This window comes from Pristiophorus japonicus, chromosome 11 (genome assembly GCF_044704955.1).
Source record: "Pristiophorus japonicus isolate sPriJap1 chromosome 11, sPriJap1.hap1, whole genome shotgun sequence".
In the NCBI taxonomy this organism is placed as follows: Eukaryota; Metazoa; Chordata; class Chondrichthyes; family Pristiophoridae; genus Pristiophorus; species Pristiophorus japonicus.
In genome coordinates, this window is record NC_091987.1 from 94724883 (window position 1) to 94746410 (window position 21528).

Below are 21528 nucleotides of genomic sequence, written 5' to 3' on the forward strand. Positions count from 1 at the left end.
CTCCTCCACCCGCTGTGTGCCACCTCCGGTACTCACCATTGGTGCTCTCCCTCCCGAGCACCCATAAATGCTGGATTCCTCCATGTCACCTCGGTCCCCGATGCTCATCCCTGCCAGGGCGAGCAGACACAGGATCCTTCTCATCTTGGTTCCTTCCCTCCTTTCCACTCCTGTAAAACACACAGAACACACCACCCTGCCCTTGAGAACTGCTCTCAGGCTGGCTGACACACAAGACAAACTCAAAACAATCACCTAAATATTACTGCAACATTAGCCTTAATTCTAAACTAAACTTAAAATGTAAAACGGTGCAGTCAGCTGCCTTAAACTAAAAATTAGAGCTATGTACAACCACCACCCATCTCCAGGTGGCCTGGTTAATCCCTGTCAGGCCCATGCCTTGTGCGGCCTGATAGCCGCCTGGATGCTAGGGTTTTCCGCAGCCGGTGAGCTGGAGACCCTTGTCTCTGGGACAGCTCGTTAATACTGCTCCTGTGGGTCCCTCACCGCTGGAGGCGGCTGGCCAGGGGTCCCTACTCTGAGCGACCTCTGTACTTTTGACCTTCGGCCTTACCTGTCGGGCTGCCATTCTCCTAGGGTAGAATCGCTGAGGCTCAGATGCCGGTGACCACGGTATCTTTGGCCGTGGTGTACGGAGGGTCCTTTTCAGGGCTTCGGTTACTGGGGGTGCGTCCGAATCCCAAACGATCAGTGGGATAGCCCCCCCAGTAGTGCAATTCACCGCCCCTATAGGCACGATTTCTGACCCTGCCACATTCCCTGTGGGCCCTCCACCATCGGGGGCGGCCAACGGAAGGTCCCCGTCCTGAGGACGGTTCACCCCTCCCGGCTGCCCTCTGTGCTTGGCTGACCCAGGGTTGTACAGCTTGCACTGGTTGATGTGGAACCACTTAGTACGGTGGGGCAACTTTATGGCATAGACCATCGGGCTTGCCTTGTCCACAATGCTGTATGGCCCCATATATAATGCTTCAAAAACCCCTACCCGAGCATAGTTCCTCACCATGACCTGGTCCCCTATCTCCCATTCGTGGTGTTTGCTGGGTTCTAGCAACAATCCGTTACTCCGATGCTGTCTGCCCATGTTACTAGCAGCCTGCCAGTGAATCTGTTTGAGGTGTTCAAACAGGTTCCTGACAAACTGGTCCCAGTTCACCTCTCTGAGCTGACTTTCTGTGAGCACCGAGGCTAGGACATGGGTGGGGGTCCTCATGATCCGGCCAGTCATGAGCTCGTATGGGGAATACCCCGTGCTCTTTGACTGGCTGGCTCGGATCCCTATTAGGACCACTTTTGGGGTGAGTCTCCCGTCTCCTTCCGCAGCCTTTCTTTAATGGTGCGGTTTAAACGCTCCACAATGCCCGATGACTGTGGATTGTGGGCAACGTGCCATTTCCCCTCAATGCCGAGCACCTTAAGGGTTGACTGCATTACCTGCCAGGTGAAATGGCTCCCCTGGTCCGACTCCACATACTGTGGGAGTCCCCACCGCAAGAACACTTCCCTCACTAGAATCTTAGCTGTCCCTAGTGCGGTGGTTGTTCGGCAGGGGAAGGCTTCAACCCATTTTGAGAACACGTCCACCAGGACTAGGCAGTATTTGTAGCCTCCCTGGGCAGTGGATAGGGGCCCGATGTAGTCAATTTGGATTGACTGCCATGGTCCCTCTACCCTCCTGACATGTCCTCGGGACACCTTCCTTTTCTGGGGTCAGGATTGTTCGCAGCACACACCAGGCAGTTCGCACAAAACTCGCGGACGTCCTCCCTGAGTCCCGGCCACCATCCTGCCTGTTCCACCCGTTGCCAGGTGGTCTCAGGCCTGGGGTGTCCCGCTCCTGGACCCTCATGGGCCAGTTTTAGGAATTCCCTCTGGTGCTGCTGTGGCGTACCCATTGTCCTCTTTAACCAGCATGTCTTCCTTAATGGTAATGGCTGCTGTGCCGTATGGACCTTCTACTCTCTCTCCTCTAGCTAGCGCATTCAGGACAGCTTTCAGGACCGGGTCCTGTGCCTGAACTGTTTTTAAGTCCGGGGCCAAAGCTATCCCTGTACTCTCTGCTGCCCTGTCCTTATTCTTGATTGCTGCTATGTAGCCGGTGTCATAGGGGTCCCAGAACTTTCCCGTGCGGGCACCTTCTTTGGCCAGTTTGTCAGCCTGTTGGTTTCCCTCTGCACTGGCTTCGGTTTTTGAATGGGCCTTCACCTTATGTATGTAGACCTTTCCTTCTTCCCCCACCGCTGTCATGATTTTCTCCAGCAGGGGCTTGATTGCCAGGAGTCTCCCGTCAGCGGACGTGTATCAGCGACGGGACCGGATAGCCAGGTACTCCGTACACGAATTGCAGGTGAACATACTCTCCGAGCAAGTCGTGTATAGGGTAGGGAATTCCTCGGGGTGGGTCACCACGTACATTACGGCGGACAGTTCAGCATGCTGGGGAGATTGATTGCCAGGGCAATACCTGCCCTTGGGTCATCGACTCCACACCCAGTGACTCGCTCACCAGCAGATACCGTGCTGGACCCGTCCACGTAGATGTCCCGGCCTGTAGGGTGTAACCCAGCCCGAAGGCCAATGTTCACCTCCCATACCCCTTCTATGGAGCACCTGTGGGCTTTCCCTGGATAGACTAGGTTGGCTGCGAGCCTTGGCTTGCGGGGGCCTTCTACTCTGAGGTCCATCTGGGAGAGGAGCAGGGTCCAGCAAGCAATGCGGGCACTGCTCACCGTCCCGTCCTTAATTCTCCCATCTAGGAGCATCTGAGTAGGTGTGTGTTGGGTTAAGATTGTTAGAGGAGACCCTCCCATGAAGATCAAGGATCTTTTCACTGCCCTATGTGTGGCTAGGAGGTGTCTCTCACAGTTGGAGTACCCCTTCTCCACCTCTGTGAGGATCCTGGAGGAGTAAACCACCGGTCTCAGCTGGCCGTGCCGCTCTTGAAACAGCACTGAGCTTAGGCTGTCCCCGCTGGCTGCCACCTCCAGGAAAAACTCCTTTCCCTCATCTATCGCTCCTAAGGCTGGCGCGGTCTGCAAGTCCTTCTTGAGCTGATTAAATGCAGCCTCGCAACCCTCACCCCAGTCCCACTCTACACCCTTGTGTAGGAGCCGGAGCAGAGGGGCTGCGGTGGCTGCATAATCCTCAATAAAATCTCTGCAGTACCCGGTGAGTCCTAGAAAGGATCTTACCCCTGTCACTGTGTTGGGGGCTGGTAACTCCTGTACTGCCTCCCTTCTAGCCTTGTCTATGGCCCTTTCCCCAGCGCGCACAGTCAGCCCCAGGAATTTGACTTCCTTCTGGCCGATCTATGCCTTCTTGGGGTTTACTTTAAACCCTTCTTCTTTTAGCAGCTCCAGCAGCTCGGCCAGCAGTGGGCCATGCTCCTCCCCCTGATCGGTAAACAGGAGCAGGTCATCCACATACTGCACCAACTGCTTGGGTCTGCTAAAGCCCTTTAAACAGTTCGCCATGCATTGGTGAAAAATGCTGGGGAAGCCTTGGGGAAGACAGTTCCACGTGTATTGTTGGCCCTTAAAGGTAAAGGCGAACTTGTACTGGTCCTCCCATTTTAAAGGAATGGACCAGAACCCATTTGAAATGTCCAGCACCGTGAAAGTGGTCGCGGATGCTGGAATACTCCCTATGAGGTCCGGTACGGCTGCTACAGTGGGTGCACAGGCAGGGATCTTCTTATTAGTACTCGATAATACATGGTGGCCCTCCATGAGTTGTCCAGTTTCTTAACCGGCCACAGTGGAGAGTTCACATGGGTAGCTATCACATGGGTTAACACCCCTTGCTCTACCAGTGATCCCAGTGCCATTGTCAGGTCTGCCTCTGCCTCCCTGAGGAAGTTATATTGCTTTTGTGGTCGGGTCATGGGGTCCCCTTCCCTACTAATTTCCACCCCCATTACCCTGCCACAGTCATGTTTGTGGGTGGCGAATGCTGCAAGGTGTGCCCGTACATATGCCTAGTACTCCACTGTCGTAACCCTCCTTTGGCTTCACGGTACACAACGTCCCCTTGGCCCCTTTTTCTGGGATCACCGTCACCTCACTTCCCCTGCCTGTCCCTATGGCTCCCCATAGACAGTGGTTCCTGAGATCCACTAGGATCTGGTGGCCAATGATAAAATCAGCCCCCAGAATCCCTTTTCCCTTCTGCTCCCATTTCATCACGACACACTTCCATTTGGTTTTGAGTGTCCCTAACTGAATGGTGAGCGGGATGGAAAACTAACCAGTTTGCTCATTGCGTGTGAACCCCACTAGACTGTACAGGACTCCATTCAATAGAGGTGAGGTAGCTGGGTTATCTGCATATACAAGAGTGCTGGAAGCACCAGCATCTAGCAGGTAGGTCCCTTTCACTTTCTCCATCTCCATCGTAACGCACAGCCTCTTCCAGGCATCGTACTCTAGGGAACACAGGTACACAGGCTGCACTGGCTTTAGTCATGCATCTGGGTCGGTTGGAGCAGAGGGTTTTACTGTACCGGTTGTGGTAGCTACTGCTCCCTGTCCGTTTATAAGTGTCTGTAGGGCGGCTACGAATGTCTCATATGAATCGGGTGTTCCTGCCCCAGCCTTACGGGCTGGGGCTGGAGGGGCCTTTCCCTTAGTCTCTTTCTAGGGGTTCCTACAGTCCTTCCTCCAGTGCCCACTTTTCCCACACCCAAAACACTCGCCACCTTCCTGATGCCACTCTCTCTTGCCTTGGCTGGGTTTAATCTCATGGACCTTCCCTTTAGAGGAGGGCTCCTCTGTTCCTCTACCGTTCCGGTAAGCCAGGGTCAACTGTCTGACCACTGTCTCCTCGGTGGTTCTGGGATCTCTTGGATCGAACCAGACCTTGGCTTTTGCCTTTACTCCAGGTAAGCTGTTTGCCACCAGGCTGCGGAGCCAGTGAGCCAGCTGGGCCCGGTCAAGAACCCCACTACAGGCCCTTTCGTAGACCGGCCACAACCTGGTGGCGAAAGCCTGTGGAGTCTCCCCAGAGAGCTGCACTGTCTTCTCCACTCGGTAGAAAGGACTCCCGTCGTTCATACCCATGGCCTCTAAAACCACCTCCTTAACCGCAGCGTACGTGTTTCGCCCCTTTCTGCTGTCTGCAGAGAGGGAATGGCACAGCTTGGTGTCTAGCGAGAAGAGCAACAGCTTAGCCTGCTCCGAATCATCGCTACCCGTTAATATCCCCTGTGTGTTCCACTTCCAGGAAGCGTACTGAGGGATCCCCCTGTTGGGTGAGCTTACTTAGGTGGCCTATCATAGCCCTCAGTTTTTGGAGTCGTGGGGGACTACGAAGTTGCTTTCTAGGGGTCCTGCTGCCCTATCAACGCCAGGCGGGCCAAACCTTTGCTGCCGGTCAGGTGCATTGGCCCTGGTTCCGGCCTTTCTTGTATTGGCTCACCCGCTTCCCCCTGCTGCCAAGCCGAGTTAAAACTTGGGGCTGCCGGTGTTGGTAGTTCGCAATCGTTGCCTGCCCCGCACTCTGGCTGACACCCCTGCTGCTCTGGGCAGTTCCCGGGAGCTGCAGGCGGTGACTGAGGGGTTTCTCCTTGCTCTACCAGGTGTTCCTGGGCTAAATCCGGGTTTATCAGGCACACCATGCCTTTAGCCCGGGATAGAGCAAGATTCAAGGTTTGGATCTGCTGCTGGCAGGGGCCGTGGTCTCCTACCTCAAATTCCCTGGTACTGGCTACCTTATAGGCCACCTGAATGTCTCTCACCCTCTCCCCATACTCTTTAACTTGCTTGGTGAGGCAGGAATTCTCTTCCCGCAACACCAGTTCGCTATTCTTGGCTTCAATAATCTGACACTGTAAAAGATCCAATTGGGTTTTGTGCCTTTCTTTAGTGAGCTCTCTATTTTCCTTTAACTGTCCCACCTCTGTCCACAGCCTTTCCCCGACTGTGGCCTTTGCACTGGACCTCTCTTCTGCCTGCTCAATACTCCCTTTAATTTCTCATTCTCCTCAACTAGAAGCCGGATCTGTCGCTGAAGGCAAACTAGCCAACTGGCCTTCTCTATCGACCTTTTATGGTCCTTGCTCTCAATCCATTGAGCTGCAGCATCTTCTGGACGCTCAGCATACAATAGATCGAGTACCCACTCCTTAGCCACATTTACCCTCTTAAACACATACGAGGAAATCCCCTCTTCCATTTTGCTTCTTTTCCTGAAACCAGTCTCTCTCTTATCACGTCCCTTGCCCCAGAGTCCCTGCGTGGTCACCTTTATCTATAAGGGGTGGTTTTCAGGGGGTCAGCTTTCCCTTCTGACCTCCTATGAGCGGTTTCGAATTGCTCCCACACCCTTGGTTCTAGACTCTGGAATTATGAAGGGACTGTGACAGACTTGGACAGACAATCAGTTCCAAGGTAGGAAGCAGATATGGCTTTATTGTGTTTAGAAAGAATTAAAAGGCACACCTTTAATAACACACACAGAATAGTGATACCAATACACACTGAGGGGTACAACAATTGAATACATTGTCAAAATACAGCCTGTGGGGAAAAGAATACAGCTTAAACTCTAAATAGGGTAAAGAGGAGAATGAAGATACATTTACACAAGTTATCCCAGCCTCCCCCTCCCAATTCCCCTAACTAACTAAGTTATAGCTCTGGGGGTTCAGGGGGTTATGCTCACCAATCCCTTTTGACAGTTGCCGGTGAATCACGGTATCAGGGTTAGCTGCACTTTGCTTTCTAGGCGAGCCATACCCCGGACGGAGGAGAGGACTTCGGACTGCGTAGTCTTCAGTTGGGGTGAGTCCGCTGATGCTGTAAGTCGCTTTTTGGATGTATGGGGTAAGTACCCACTTTCTTTGGTTTGGAATAGTTTTAGTTAGTCCTTTTAGGTAATTTCTCACCCATTGGTCATTCAGAAGTAGATTGTAGAGTGGAAATAAATGTCGATTCTTCGGTTTTTGCTGAGTTGGTTTCAGCTGGTCGTTTCGCTGGTTGTGGTGGCCCGGGTTGTCAATTTGGTTGCTGACAACCTTCCATTTCATGGGCCTCATGCTGTCGGCGTGCTTGGTCGATCCTTGATGGTTTCTTGTAGTTTTCTCCACTACTCCATTTCTTCACTCCCCACCTCCTGCTGCTTGTTTTTTACCCTTGTAAAACTGGGCATAGATATACCCCAAAAAGGCTTCCTCATCTACCGCCAAATCTGGCCCAGTTCTTTGTTTCAAGGGATCTGCTCATTAGTTTTGAGCTCTCTTCTTTGTCAGAATTTAGCGGGCTCATTCAGCAGTAATTTGATTATGATGTGGTAATGTGGAAAATCACCGGTTGGCATTGTTGAAGCAGTGTTTAAACTCTTGGGCTGTTTGGCTGGGCTTGTGATTTCTGTAGGTCTATTTGCACATGCATGCCAATAATGGTCTCCAGTGATTAGCCTGATAGCTCTTGATGCGTTTATGTCCTAGGGAACGAATTTTTTATACCTCACAGTTCTTGTTAGTTAGCGATTGACTCATTCCCCCAGACAAATTGAATTAGCTCCAATACCCAATTCCTGAGTGAAGTCCCACCCTCTGTTCTGGCAGTCTCTTCCAACATGCTCCTTTAGAGATCTTAAACTTATAAAGCTCTTTGGTATCTTCCTCAGAGCTTTTCCTAGGATACCAAAATGTTCATCGAGTTCCAAGTTAAATTCCCTTTCCTATGAGTCCAAACACTGGGTGGGTGGGGTGGGGGGGTGAGTCTCCATGAATGCATCCCCTGTTATCCCCTGCAGACCTCATCTGCCCTTTAAACTCATTTTAAAAGTCCAAAAAGGTATTCTTCTCCTCTGCAGGGGAAAGGTACAAGGAATATTTGCGAAATATTGGTAAATTCTACAGTAAAAGTAAAATAGTGAGGTGCAAGCCTTACCATTCACCTTTAATTTTCATTTTAATTCCATTTTTCCCTTACTAAAAAGAAGTCCTCAAAAGTCCATTGTTGTGTTGGTACAAATTATGTAAAGTGGATCAGATAATATAGCCCTGTCATTTGAATATCATCCGCCCATATATGGTCGGGTGCCTTGTACGCAACTGATGGAAAGTCAAAACCGTTTTTCACTCCCACCCGCCCCAGTTCCACCTTAAAACATGAGCAGAGGGAGGGTGGAAAATACCAACCATCACATCTGTGGTGATACCGTGACCAGCTAATTGGAGCCGCAACCAGCTATCAGTTAGCACATGCTAGGAAAAAGCGCATTGAGCTCGCTTCTCACAACCAGCTCGGCCTTTTGGCTAAGATCATGCGTAACTGACCTGACAGGGGAGTAACCATGACCCCAACGTGGTTCTCCCTGGATCAGGAAGGTGATTCTCCTATGCTTTTTGGAAATAGGAGGTGGGTGGGGTGGTTTGACCCATCCACCTCCACGGAGGTGTGTGGGGGGCCTGACCCATCCACCTCCATGGCACGAACCTGGTATTGCAGTACTTCCAGGAATGGTGCAGTGGCTCTAGGCCTTTTGGCTAAGAGCATTGGCGCAGAGTGATCCTTGATGTGTGCAAGGTGACCTCTGGCGTTTGTGATTTGACAAAGAATTGGAAAGATTGGCAACGAATTTTTTAAAAAAACAGCTCGGCCTTTTGGCTAAGATCATGCGTAACTGACCTGACAGGGGAGTAACCATGACCAGAAAGTGGTTCTCCCTGGATCAGGAAGGTGGTTCTCCTATGCTTTTTTGGAAATAGGAGGTGGGTGGGGGGCTTGCCCCGTCCACCTCCATGGCACGAACCTGGTATTGCAGTACTTCCAGGAACGGTGCAGCTTTGGCTCTAGACCTTTTGGCTAAGAGCAAAATCATTGGCGCAGAGTGATCTTTGATGGGTGCAAGGTGACCTTTGGCGTTTATGATCTGACAAGTTGATCTGACAAAGAATTGGAAAGATTGGCAATGAATAAAATATTTTTAAAAATTTTTTTAAAAACAGCTCATTGGAATAACTAGCATGTGTTTCCTGCACACTTTTGGCCTTGTGTAGGGAGCTATCCTCATGGGAGGGATGGAAAGTGTCACTTTAACATGTATTCAAAGTGATATGGCCACATAATTAGCTTCAATGTGATTGGTGGGGGGGAGATTTCTTAAAGACTTAGAAAATCTCAAAATGGAAGTGAATTTAATGGCAGCCGCAGCCAGGGCTGAGGTGGCAGGAGATGAATGAGAAGCAAGAAGTACCAGACAGAAATATAGTGCAATACAAAGAAGATGTTATGTTGCATGAATCGGTGAAGTGGGTGGTGGGAGGGTGGCTCTGTTTGACACTGCAGGGCACTCCGAGGTCAGCAGTGCACCATGCTTGAGAATCTGAGAGCAGAAGTGGGGCAAAACGGCATGCTTTAAGGATGTGACATGGTTAGACACTGACTTACCCGATAGGTGTCCCACGATGGTGTGCCGTCAAGTGTTCCCAGTCAACCTGCCTCACATTTACTGTACACCTACGCAAAAATCCTTTTGCGATCTTCATAATTCAAGGTCACTGACACCAAGATGTCAGCCATGATTCTGGGAGTAGCTCTCTTGGCTCAGTGTCAGAAAGTTGTGGATTCATTTACCACTCCAGAAACGTGAGCACAAAATCTAGGCTGACACTACATGTGCAGTACTGGGGGGGGGGGCTGCACTGTCGGAGGTGCCATCTCTTGGATAAGACGTTAAACCAAGGACCTTCCCATGGCACTATTCAAAAAAGAGCAGGAGAGTTCTGCTCAGTGTCCTGCTCAATATTTATTTCACAACCAACACCAGTAAAACAATTTTTTAAAATCTGGTCATTTATCTCATTACTGTTTGTTGAATCTTGCTGTGCACAAATTGGCTGCCGTGTTTCCTACATTACAATGGTGACTGCACTTCAAACGTACTTCATTGACTGTGAAACGTTTTAGGACATTCTGAGGTCATGAAAGGTGCTATATAAATGCAAGTCTTTCTTTGTTCTTTTCACCTATTCGCCTGAAGGCTGGGGACTATATATGTGCTCGTTCAACTTACAATTTAATTTTACTACTTTACCGTTGCATGAAAAGAAGTCAGAGCTGATACAAAATGGAAAAAGTTTCACAAATCACAGGCCCATGTCTCCCTTGGAGGAGGCCACTCTGACTATCCTCCATTAGAGGATGGAGGTACAGAAAGGTGAAGCAGCAGAACTCTCCCCCCGCCACCACCTCTCCCAGCAGAAGACTAATATTTCCCGGTTCTTGTGTCTTGTCCCTCTTCCCGCTCAATCGCACACGCAACCACTCAAACTTCACACATACTGGGGCTGGTTTTCTTGTCCATAATACACATTGCGTACCAGTTTCAGGGGTATTATGGACAGGTAAAAGGGACAGATACCCCTAACGCTGGGTTTTTGCCACTTTCTGAGGGCCAAACAGATAGGGTTGGGAAGCTTGTGTATGGAGAAAGAGTCAGCCTGAACACTGTGAGCTCAAAGTAAAGTGTGACCTTAGTCTTTTATTGCAGGTCTCCAGAGTGCATCTCCAACCTATGAGGCCTCCGTAAATACCTGTGCTCTCAAGGGATTATGGGATCCCTTGGGACTCCCCGGGATGAGCCCTCTTGTGGCTGTACAGAGTAAATACAAGTTTACATGTATAACAACACTCCTCCACAAAGTCAATAATGTAACTATTTACAATGTGAGTCGATCTGGGGCCCTTCTTGCCCTGGTTGATCGTCTCGGTGTGAAAGCTGGTATTGTCGAATCAATTGTTGGGCCCTCACTGGGCTGCTGTGCAGCTGGTCTTGCTGGGCTGCCTGGTGTGTTGGGTCCTGCTGGGCTGCTGTGAATGATGGGTTTTGCTTCGTGGTCAACCGTGGTGTCGGTTGCCACTGGTGTATATGTTGGGGGATCAAAAAAGGTAGGGTCCAAGGTGGGTTGATCAGGATAGTCCGTGAATCTGAGTTTGATTTGGTCCAAGTGTTTCCGGTGAATGAGTCCATTAGAAAGTTTGACCCGAAACAATCTGCTCCCCTCTTTGGCCATGACAGTGCCGGGAAGCCACTTGGGACCTTGTCCATAATTCAATATAAATACAGGATCATTGATTTTAATCTCGCGTGACACATTTGCGCTATCATGGTATGCACTTTGTTGAAGCCGCCTGCCCTCTACCTGTTCATGTAGATCAGGGTGAACTAACAAGAGCCTTGTCTTAGGCTCTTAGTATTCTTTTCATGAGCAGTTCAGCAGGTGGGATCCCAGTGAGCGAGTGGGATCTCGTGCGTAGCTAAGTAGGACTTGTGAGTCTGCAGTGAGCCTTCAGTTACCCTCTTCAAGCCTTGTTTGATGGTTTGCACTGCTCTCTCTGCCTGACCATTGGACGCTGGTTTAAACGGGGCAGGTGTGGCATGTTTGATCCCGTTGCGGACCATGAATTCTTTGAACTCAGCACTGGTAAAACATGGCCCGTTGTCACTCACCAGGACATCGGGTAAGCTGTGAGTGGCAAACATGGCCTGCAGGCTTTCAGTAATGGCGTCGGACGTGCTAGCCGACATTATCTCACATTCAATCCACTTGGAATACGAGTCTACAACCACAAGGAACATTTTTCCCTAGAGCCTGCATAGTCGACGTGTACCCTACACCACGGTTTGGAGGGCCAAGACCATAAACTTAGTGGCAGCTCCCTAGGTACATTGCTTAACTGCGAGCATATATTACATCTGTGAACGCAGAACTCTTAGTCCGCATCAATATCGGGCCATCACACGTGGGATCTGGCTATCGCTTTCATCATCACGATGCCTGGGTGGGTACTGTGGAGGTCATTGATGAAGGTGTCTCTGCCCTTATTGGGGACCACGACACAATTGCCCCACAGAAGGCAGTCTGCTTGTATAGACATTTCATCTTTGCGCCGCTGGAACGGCTTTAATTCTGCATTTCCACTGGGACACTGGACCAGCTCCCGTGAAGCACACAGCTTTTGACTAGAGATAATAAGGGGTGTTGGCTTGTCCAGGTTTTGATCTGCCGGGCAGTGACGGGTGATTGCTCACTCTCAAATGCTTCCATAACCATGGCTAGATCTGCAGGCTGCGCCATTTCCACCCCCGTGGTGGGCAATGGCAGCCTACTGAGAGCATCGGCACAATTTTCTGTGCCTGGCCTGTGGCAGATGGCGTAGTTGTATGCGGACAACGTGAGCACCCATCTCTGGATGTGGGCCGATGCGTTGGTATTTATCCCTTTACTCTCGGAAAACAGGGATATAAGTGGCTTATGGTCGGTTTCCAATTTGAATTTTAGCCCAAACAGGTATTGATGCATTTTCTTTACCCCATAGACACACGCTAACGCTTCTTTCTCAATCATGCTGTAGGCTCTCTCAGCCTTAGACAGACTCCTGGATACATAAGCAACTGGTTGCAGTTTCCCAAAATCATTAGCTTGTTGCAATACACATCCGACGCCAGATGACGACGCACCAAACGCTTACATGGATCATACAACACAAGCAATTTGTTTGAGCATAACAATTTTCTCGCTTTTACAAAGGCATTTTCTTGGCTTTTGCCCCAAATCCATTTGTATCCTTTCCATAGTAAGACATGCAGTGGTTCTAACAGTGTGCTAAGACCCGGTAAGAAGTTACCAAAGTAGTTCAGGAGTCCTAGAAACGACCGCAGCTCCGTCACGTTCTGTGGCCTCGGTGCATTCTCGATTGCCTCCGTCTTCGTGTTGGTGGGTCTGATGCCGTCCACCGTAATCCTCCTTCCCAAGAACTTCACTTCAGGCACCAGGAAAACGCACTTCGAGTGTTTTAATCTGAGCCGCACGCGGTTGAGTCGACTAAGAACCTCCTCCAGGTGCTGCAGATGATCGACTGTGTTCCGACCTGTGACCAAGATGTCGTCCTGGAAGACAACGGTGTGCGGGACTGACTTCAGTAAGCTTTCAATGTTTCTCTGGAATATCGCCGCCGTTCATCGGATTCCAAACAGGCATCTGTTATAAACAAAAAGACCTTTGTGCGTGTTGATGCAGGTGAGGGCCTTCGATGATTCCTCCAGTTCCTGCGTCATGTAGGCTGAAGTCAGATCCAGCTTCGTGAACGTCTTTCCTCCCGCCAGTGTTGCAAAGAGGTTATCGGCCTTTGGTAGTGGATATTAATCCTGCAGGGAGAAACGATTGATAGTTACTTTGTAATCGCCACAGATTCTGATGGTGCTGTCTCCCTTGAGGACTGGGACGATAGGACTGGCCCACTCGTTGAACTCGATCGGTGAAATGATGCCCTCTCTTTCCAGCCGGTCTAGCTCGATCTCTACCCTTTCTCTCATCATGTACGGTACTGCTCTCGCCTTGTGATGGATGGGTCGCGCCCCCGGAATTAGGTGGATCTGCACTTTTGCTCCTTGGAATTTCCCGATGCCTGGTTCGAACAGCGAAGGAAATTTGTTTAAGACCTGGGTACACGAAGTATCGTCAGCGGGCGATAGCACTCGGATGTCATCCCAGTTCCAGCGTATCTTTCCCAGCTAGCTCCTGCCGAGCAGCGTGGGACCATCACCTGGTACCACCCAGAGTGGTAGCTTGTGCACCGCTCCATCGTAGGAGTCCTTTACGGTAGCACTGCCAATTACAGGAATCAGTTCTTTTGTGTAAGTTCTTAATTTTGTGTGAACTGGAGTTAAGACTGGCCTTGAGGCCTTGGTGCACCACGGTCTTTCGAAAGTCTTTTTGCCCATGGTGGACTGGCTCGCGCCCGTGTCCAACTCCATTGAGTCCATTTAGTTCAACATTCAGCATTATCGGGGGACAATTCGTGGTGTATGTGTGCATCCCATGTACCTCTGCCTCCTCGGTCTAAGGCTCTGATTTATCGTGATCCTCCGTGGATCTGTCCTCCTCTGCAACATGGTGGTTTGCAGGTTTAACAGGATTTGCAGCTCGCCTGCACATTCGTTGGAGGTGTCCCATTGTTCCACAGCCCTTGAAAACGTACTCTTTGAATCGCATGAATGGAAACGATGATTACCCCCGCAGCGCCAACAAGGTGTTAATGGCCTAGCATTCATCACCCTTGATGGTGGACTCTGAGACATCTGTGGACATGCAGCTGCAGGTATATGTGACCTGCCCTGTACGTTATGATTCGAAAACAACATCACTTTGTTCACAGTACTTGTAGCAGCACTTGTGTGCTGAGAGATTTGCTTCGTATTGTCACTGGTGGCAATGAACGCCTGGGTTATCGCTATGGCCTTATACTACATTCAAAAGTTTGTGAAATATGGTTTCATGGCCAATGCCAAGTATGAAAAAGTCTCTGAGCATGTGCTCCAAATGTCCTTCAAATTCGCAATGTCCTGCAAGGCACCTTAGCTCGGCGATATAACTCGCCACTTCCTTGCCTCAGACCTTTTGTAGGTGTAGAACCGGTACCTCGCCATCAGAACGCTTTCCTTCGGGTTCAAAAATGCTCTCAGACCAGTGTGCACAAATTGTCGTACGATTTCTCCATGGGTTTCGCTGGAGTGAGGCCATTCTTCATGTTGGTGCCCCACAGACGGTGAGGAGGATCGCCCTTCGTTTGGCAGCGTTCTCTTCTCCATCTCACTCATTGGCTGCGAAGCATTGGTCGAGTCGCTCCATAAAAGTTTCCTAATCATCTCCCTCCGAGAATTTCTCCAGAATGCCCACTGTTCTCTGCATCTTTGGATTCGCTATTGTATCTCGTCGCCAGTTGTTATGTATGGAGAAAGAGTCAGACTGAACACTGTGAGCTCAAAGTAAAATGTGACCTTAGTCTTTTATTGCAGGTCTCCAGAGTGTCTCTCCAACTTGTGAGGCCTCCTTAAACACCTATGCTCCCAAGGGATTATGGGAGCCCTTGGAACTCCAGGGGATGAGCCCTCTGGTGGCTGTACAGAGTAAATACAAGTTTACATATATAACAAAGCTCTTGCCTGAAACGGGCAGGATTATTGAACAAACATCTAACTGACATGGAAGCTATGACGCAATGCTATCTGCATAATTTTTGGGGCCTAATTCTGGGCAGATGCCTGATTTGAAGTTTGCCCATATAAACTGGGATTGAGGTATTGGTAGGCTGGCCTTGAGATCGGAAACACTTTAAGTTGGCAACCTTCAACTTTCAGCTTGGTGATTTACTTATTACACCAGTGTGACAGATTTTAAAACCCGTGTGCGGCGGTGTGGTTGCACTGTGTAGGTGGTGGGGATTTTTCTGCTCACAGATACAGCAGCAACCAGTCCCTTTCAGCTTTACTGCAGCAGCGCACAACTTTCCACTCCAGATTTTCAGTGAGTGTCTAATTCAAGCTGGTAGTCCTGTGCGGCCCACAATAGTTAAAATAGCTGAAACCGAAAACATAGCCGGAATCAGAAGCCGGGATTGATCTGGGCGTATGCAGAGCCTACGGCACCCAAATACACTGACATCAGTTGGAGGGCGGGGGGGTGCGGGGATGGGGTGGGCAGTGGAAACCCACCCCAGTGTCTTGCAGCGCAAGCTCTGTTTGAAGGTGCTTATTGCAGCCAGCATTCTAACATTTGTAAGGGGTGGTTTTCGGGGGGTCAGCTTTCCCTTCTGACCTTATATGAGCGGTTTCGAATCGCTCCCAAACACTTGGTTCTAGACTCTGGAATTATGAAGGGACTGTGACAGACTTGGACAGACAATCGATTTCAAGATACGAAGCAGGTATGGCTTTATTGTGTTTAAAAGGAAGTAAAAGGCACACCTTTAATAACACACACAGAATAGTAATACTAAAACAAACTGAGGGGTACAACACATTCAATAAATTGTCAACATACAGCCTGTGAGGAAAAGAATACAGCTTAAACTCTAAATGGGGTAAAGAGGAGAATGCAGGTACATTTACACAAGTCATCCCAGCCTCCCCTTCCCAATTCACCTAACTAACTAAGTTATAGCTCTGGGGGTTCAGGGGCTATGCTCACCAATCCCTTTTGACAGTTGCCGGTGAATCGCGGTTTCGGGGTTCACTGCACTTGGCCTTCTAGGCGAGCCGTACCCCGGACGGAGGAGAGGACTTTGGACTGCGTAGTCTTCAGTTGGGGTGAGTCCGTTGATGCGGTAAGTTGCGTTTTGGATGTATGGGGTAAGTACCCACTTTCTTTGGTTCGGAATAATTTTAGTTAGTCCTTTTTGGTAATTTCTCACCCGTTGGTCGTTCAGAAGTAGATTGTAGAGTGGAAATAAATGTCAATTCTTCAGTTTTTGCTGAGTTGGTTTCGGTTGGTCGTTTCGCTGGATGTGGTGGCCCAGGATGTCAATTTGGTTGCTGACAACCTTCCATTTCGTGGGCCTCATGCTCGGTCAGTCCTTGATGATTTTTTGTGGTTTTCTTCACTACTCCATTTCTTCACTCCCCACCTCCGGTTGCTTGTGTGTCCTTTTCCTTGTAAAACTGGGCATAGATATACCCCAAAAAGGCTTCCTTATCTCCCACCAAATCTGGCCCAGCTCTTTGTTTCAATTTTGCAGCCCAGCTAACTGAAACTTGATAAAGTGGTTTTAACCTGCCGTTGATAGGCTTTTCTGAGTTGATGAGCTCTTGTCCATTGTGATAGTCTGGCCTGAGCCAGATATTTCTATGCCTGTTGAAAAGGTGTTGGAATATGTATGTGACATTTGGGTCCCCTGGGTGGGGTGGATAATGTTTCTTCCATGGTCGATTGTTAAAATGTCAATGTCGTCTAGGGACAGGTCTCGAGGGTAAATAGTTCCCAGACAATTTGATTAGCTCCAATGTCCAAACTGGCCCTTTAGAGATTGACCTTACCCCTTTTCTTGCAGACTCAACATTCACCTTTTAAAAATCCCAAATTCGATTAAAGTTCACAGTTTCTTCCATGTGCACTTTAGGATCTCAAACTTTCTGGTAGATAGTTCCAAATTAAATTCCCTTTCCTATGAGTCCAAATACTGGGGGCGGGGGCGGGGGCAGGGGCCAGGGGGTCTCCATGAATGCATCCTCTTTTATCCCCTGCAGGCCTCATCTGCCCCTTTAAACTCATTTGTGTCCCGAAGTTTTTCCTTCCATTTTAAAAGTCCAGAAAGGGATTCTTCTCCGATGCAGGGGCAAGGTACCAGAAATCTTTGCAAAATATTGGTAAATTCTACACTCCCCCCTGTGATACCATACCACTTATGGTATCATCTTCCAGATGAGCAAAGTTCCTGACTCCAAAGAGATAATCTTCCCGTAAATTAACTAAATTAATACCCAAAATATGCATTACACTTATGCAACATCACCACAGATACACACTTTTCCCTTTACAGATACAAACTTTTTACATTTATATCCTCCCAGCTTGGAGGGGGTGCAATCACTACAATTACATTTCAGCACAGTTACATTTCATTTCAGTTACATTATATTCACCAGCATGTAGGCAACGTACAACCACATTACAGAAGGAAGAACATAGATTAAAATTAAACAACATCAATTGGTCTCCTGAGGTTTGTCCATCACCTGGTAATGTCTGGATCCTGCCCTTGAGAACTGCTCTCAAGCTGGCTGACACACAAGACAAACTCAAAACAATCACCTAAACATTACTGCAACATAAACCTTAATTCTAAACTAAACTTAAAATGTAAAACGATGCAGTCAGCTGCCTTAAACTAAAAATTAGAGCTATGTACAACCGCCACCCATCTCCGGGTGGCCTGGTTAATCCCTGTCAGGCCCATGCCTTGTGCAGCCTGATAGCTGCATGGATGCTAGGGTTTCTCCGTAGCCGGTGAGCTGGAGACCCTTGTCCCTGGGACAGCTGGTTGCTACTGCTCCTGTGAGACCCTCACCGCTGGAGGCGGCTGGCTCGGGGTCCCTACTCTGAGCGGTCTCTGTACTTCTGACCTTTGGCCTTACCTGTTGGGCTGCCCTTCTCCGAGGGTAGAATCGCTGAGGCTCAGATGCCGGTGACCACGGTATCTTTGGCCGTGGTGTACGGAGGGTCCTTCTCAGGGCTTCAGTTACTGGGGGTGTGTCCGAATCCCAAACGATGGGTGGGACAGCTCCCCCAGTAGTGCAATTCACCACCCCTATAGGCACGGCTTCTGAGCCTACCACATTCCCTGTGGGCCCTCCACCGTCAGGGGTGGCCAACAGAGAGTCCCTGTCCTGAGGACGGTTCACCCCTCCCGGCTGCCCTCTGTGCTTGGCTGACCCTGGGTTGGTCAGCTTGCACTGGTTGATGTGGAGCCACTTAGTACGGCGGGGTAGCTTTATGGCATAGACCATCGGGCTTGCCTTGTCGACAATGCTGTATGGCCCCATATATAATGCTTTAAAAACCCCTACTCAAGCATAGTTCCTTACCATGGCCTGGTCCCCTATCTCCCATTCGTGGTGTTTGCTTGGTTCTAGCAGCAATCCGTTACTCCGATGCTGTCTGCCCATGTTACTATCAGCCTGCCAGTGAATCTGTTTGAGGTGTTCAAACAGGTTCGTGACAAACCGGTCCCGGTTCACCTCTCTGAGCTGACCTTGTGTGAGCACCGGGGCTAGGTCATGGGTGGGGGTCCACATGATCCGGCCAGTAATGAGCTCGTATGGGGAATATCCCGTGCACTTTGACTGGCTGGCTCGGATCCCTATTAGGACCAACAGTAAGACCTCCACCTCTCTGCAGTACCCAGTGAGTCCTAGAAAGGACCTTACCCCTGTCTCTGTGTTGGGGGCAGGTAACTCCTGTACTGCCTCACTTCTAACCTTGTCTATGGCCCTTTCCCCAGCGCGCACAGTCAGCCCCAGGAATTTGACTTCCTTCTGGCCGATCTGTGCCTTCTTGGGGTTTACTTTAAACCTTTCTTCTTTTAGCAGCTCCAGCAGCTCGGCCAGCAGTGGGCCATGCTCCTCGCCCTGATCGGTAAACAGGAGCAGGTCATCCACATATTGCATCAACTGGTGGGGTCTGCTAAAGCCCTTTAAACAGTTCATCATACATTGGTGAAAAATGCCGGGGTTGTTGTGGAAGCCTTGGGGAAGACAGTTCCACGTGTATTGTTGGCCCTTAAAGGTAAAGGCGAACTTGTACTGGTCCTCCCATTTTAAAGGAATGGACCAGAACCCATTTGAAATGTCCAGCACCGTGAAAGTGGTCGCGGATGCTGGAATACTCCCTATGAGGTCCGGTACGGCTGCTACAGTGGGTGCACAGGCAGGGATATGCTTATTAGTACTTGATAGTCCACGGTGGCCCTCCATGAGTTGTTCGGTTTCTTAACCGGCCACAGTGGAGAGTTCACATGGGTAGCTATCGGTCTTAACACCCCTTGCTCTACCAGTGATCCCAGCGCCATTGTCAGTTCTGCCTCTGCCTCCCTGGGGAAGTTATATTGCTTTTGTGGTCGGGTCATGGGGTCCCCTTCCCTACTAACTTCCACCCCCATTACCCTGCCACAGTCATGTTTGTGGGTGGCAAATGCTGCAAGGTGTGCCCGTACATATGCCTGGTACTCCACTGGGATGTTACTGACCCTCCTTTGGCTTCACGGTACACAACGTCCCCTTGGCCCCTTTTTCTGGGATCACCGCCACCTCACTTTCCCTGTCTATCCCTATGGCTCCCCATAGACAGTGGTTCCTGAGATCCACTAGGATCTGATGGCCAATGATAAAATCAGCTCCCAGGATCCCTATTCCCATCTGCTCCCATTTCATCAGGACACACTTCCATTTGGTTTTGAGTGTCCCTAATTGAATGGTGAGCGGGATGGAAAATGAACCAGTTTGCTCATTGCCTGTGAACCCCACTAGACTGTACGGGACCCCGTTCAATAGAAGTGAGGTAGCTGGGTTAACTGCATAGACAAGGGTGCTGGAAGCACCAGTATCTAGCAGGTAGGTCCATTTCACTTTCTCCACCTCCATTGTAATGCACGGTCTCTTCCAGGCATCGTACTCTAGGGAACACAGGTACACAGGCTGCGCTGGCTTTTGTCATGCATCTGGGTGGGTTGGAGCAGAGGGTTTTACCGTACCGGCTATTGCACTGGTTGCGATGGCTACTGCTCCCTGTCCGTTTATGAGGTGTCTGTAGGGCGGATACGAGTGTCACATATGAGTCGGGTGTTCCTGCCCTGGCCTTACGGGCTGGGGCTGGAGGGGCCTTTCCCTTGGTCTCTTTTCAGGGGTTCCTACAGTACTTCCTCCAGTGCCCACTTTTCCCACACCCAAAACACTCGCCCCCCTTTGTGGGGAGGGTTCCATCCTTCCTGATGCCACTCTCTCTTGTCTTGGCTGGGTTTAATCTCATGGACCTTCCCTTTAGAGGAGGGCTCCTCTGTTCCTCCACCATTCCGGTAAGCCAGGGTCAACTGTCTGACCACTGCCTCCTCGGTGGTTCTGGGATCTTTTGGATCGAACCAGACCTCGCCTTTTGCCTTTACTCCAGGTAAGCTGTTTTCCACCAGGCTGCGGAGCCAGTGAGTCAGCTCGTTAGGGTTCACGTGGGCCCCGTCAAGAACTCCACTACAGGCCCTTTCGTAGACCAGCCACAACCTGTCAGCGAAAGCCTGTGGAGTCTCCCCAGAGAGCTGCACTGTTTTCTCGACTCGGGAGAAAGGGCTCCCGTCGTTCATACCCATGGCCTCTAGAACCTCCTCCTTAACCGTAGCGTACGTGTTTCGCCCCTTTCTGCTGTCTGCAGAGAGGGAATGGCACAGCTTGGTGTCTAGCGAGAAGAGCAACAGCTTAGCCTGCTCCGAATCATCGCAGCCGCTAATATCCCCTGTGTGTTCCACTTCCAGGAAGTGTACCGAGGGAACCGCCTGTTGGGTGAGCTTACTTAGGTGGCCTCAGTTTTTGGGTGATATGGGGGACTACGAAGTTGCTTTCTAGGGTTCCTGCTGCCCCATTGGCGCCAGGCGGGTCAAACTTCTGCTGCCGGACCGGGTACATTGGTCCTGGTTCCGGCCCTCCTTGTATTGACTCGCCCACTTTCCCCTGCTGCCAAGCCGAGTTAAAACTCGGGGCCGCCAGTATTGGTAGTTCACAATCCTTGCCTGCCCCGCACTCTGGCTGACACCCCTGCTGCTCCGGGCCATTCCCGGGAGCTGCAGGCGGTGACTGAGGGGTTTCTCCTTGCTCTACCAGGTGTTCCTGGGCTAAACCCGGGTTTATCAGGCGCACCATGCCTCAAGCCCGGGATAGAGCAAGATTCAAGCTTTGGATCTGCTGCTGGCAGGAGCCGTGGTCTCCTGCCTCAAATTCCCTGGTACTGGCTACCTTATAGGCCATCTGAATGTCTCTCACCCTCTCCCCGTACTCTTTAATTTGCTTGGCGAGGCACGAATTCTCTTCCCGCAACGCCTGTTCGCTATTCTTGGCTTCAATAATCTGACACTGTAAAAGGTCCAATTGGGTTTTGTGCCTTTCTTTAGTGAGCTCTCTACTTTCCTTTAACTGTCCCACCTTGGTCCACAGCCTTTCCCCGACTGTGGCCCTTGCACT

General features: G+C 50.2%; 2 pseudogenes; both read left to right on the forward strand.

Moving 5' to 3' along the window:
* Positions 1–8263: 8263 nt before the first annotated feature.
* Positions 8264–8502, forward strand: LOC139276596 (U2 spliceosomal RNA; annotated as a pseudogene).
* A 114-nt stretch (positions 8503–8616) lies between these two features.
* LOC139276516 (U2 spliceosomal RNA) lies at positions 8617–8818 on the forward strand (annotated as a pseudogene).
* Positions 8819–21528: the final 12710 nt, after the last annotated feature.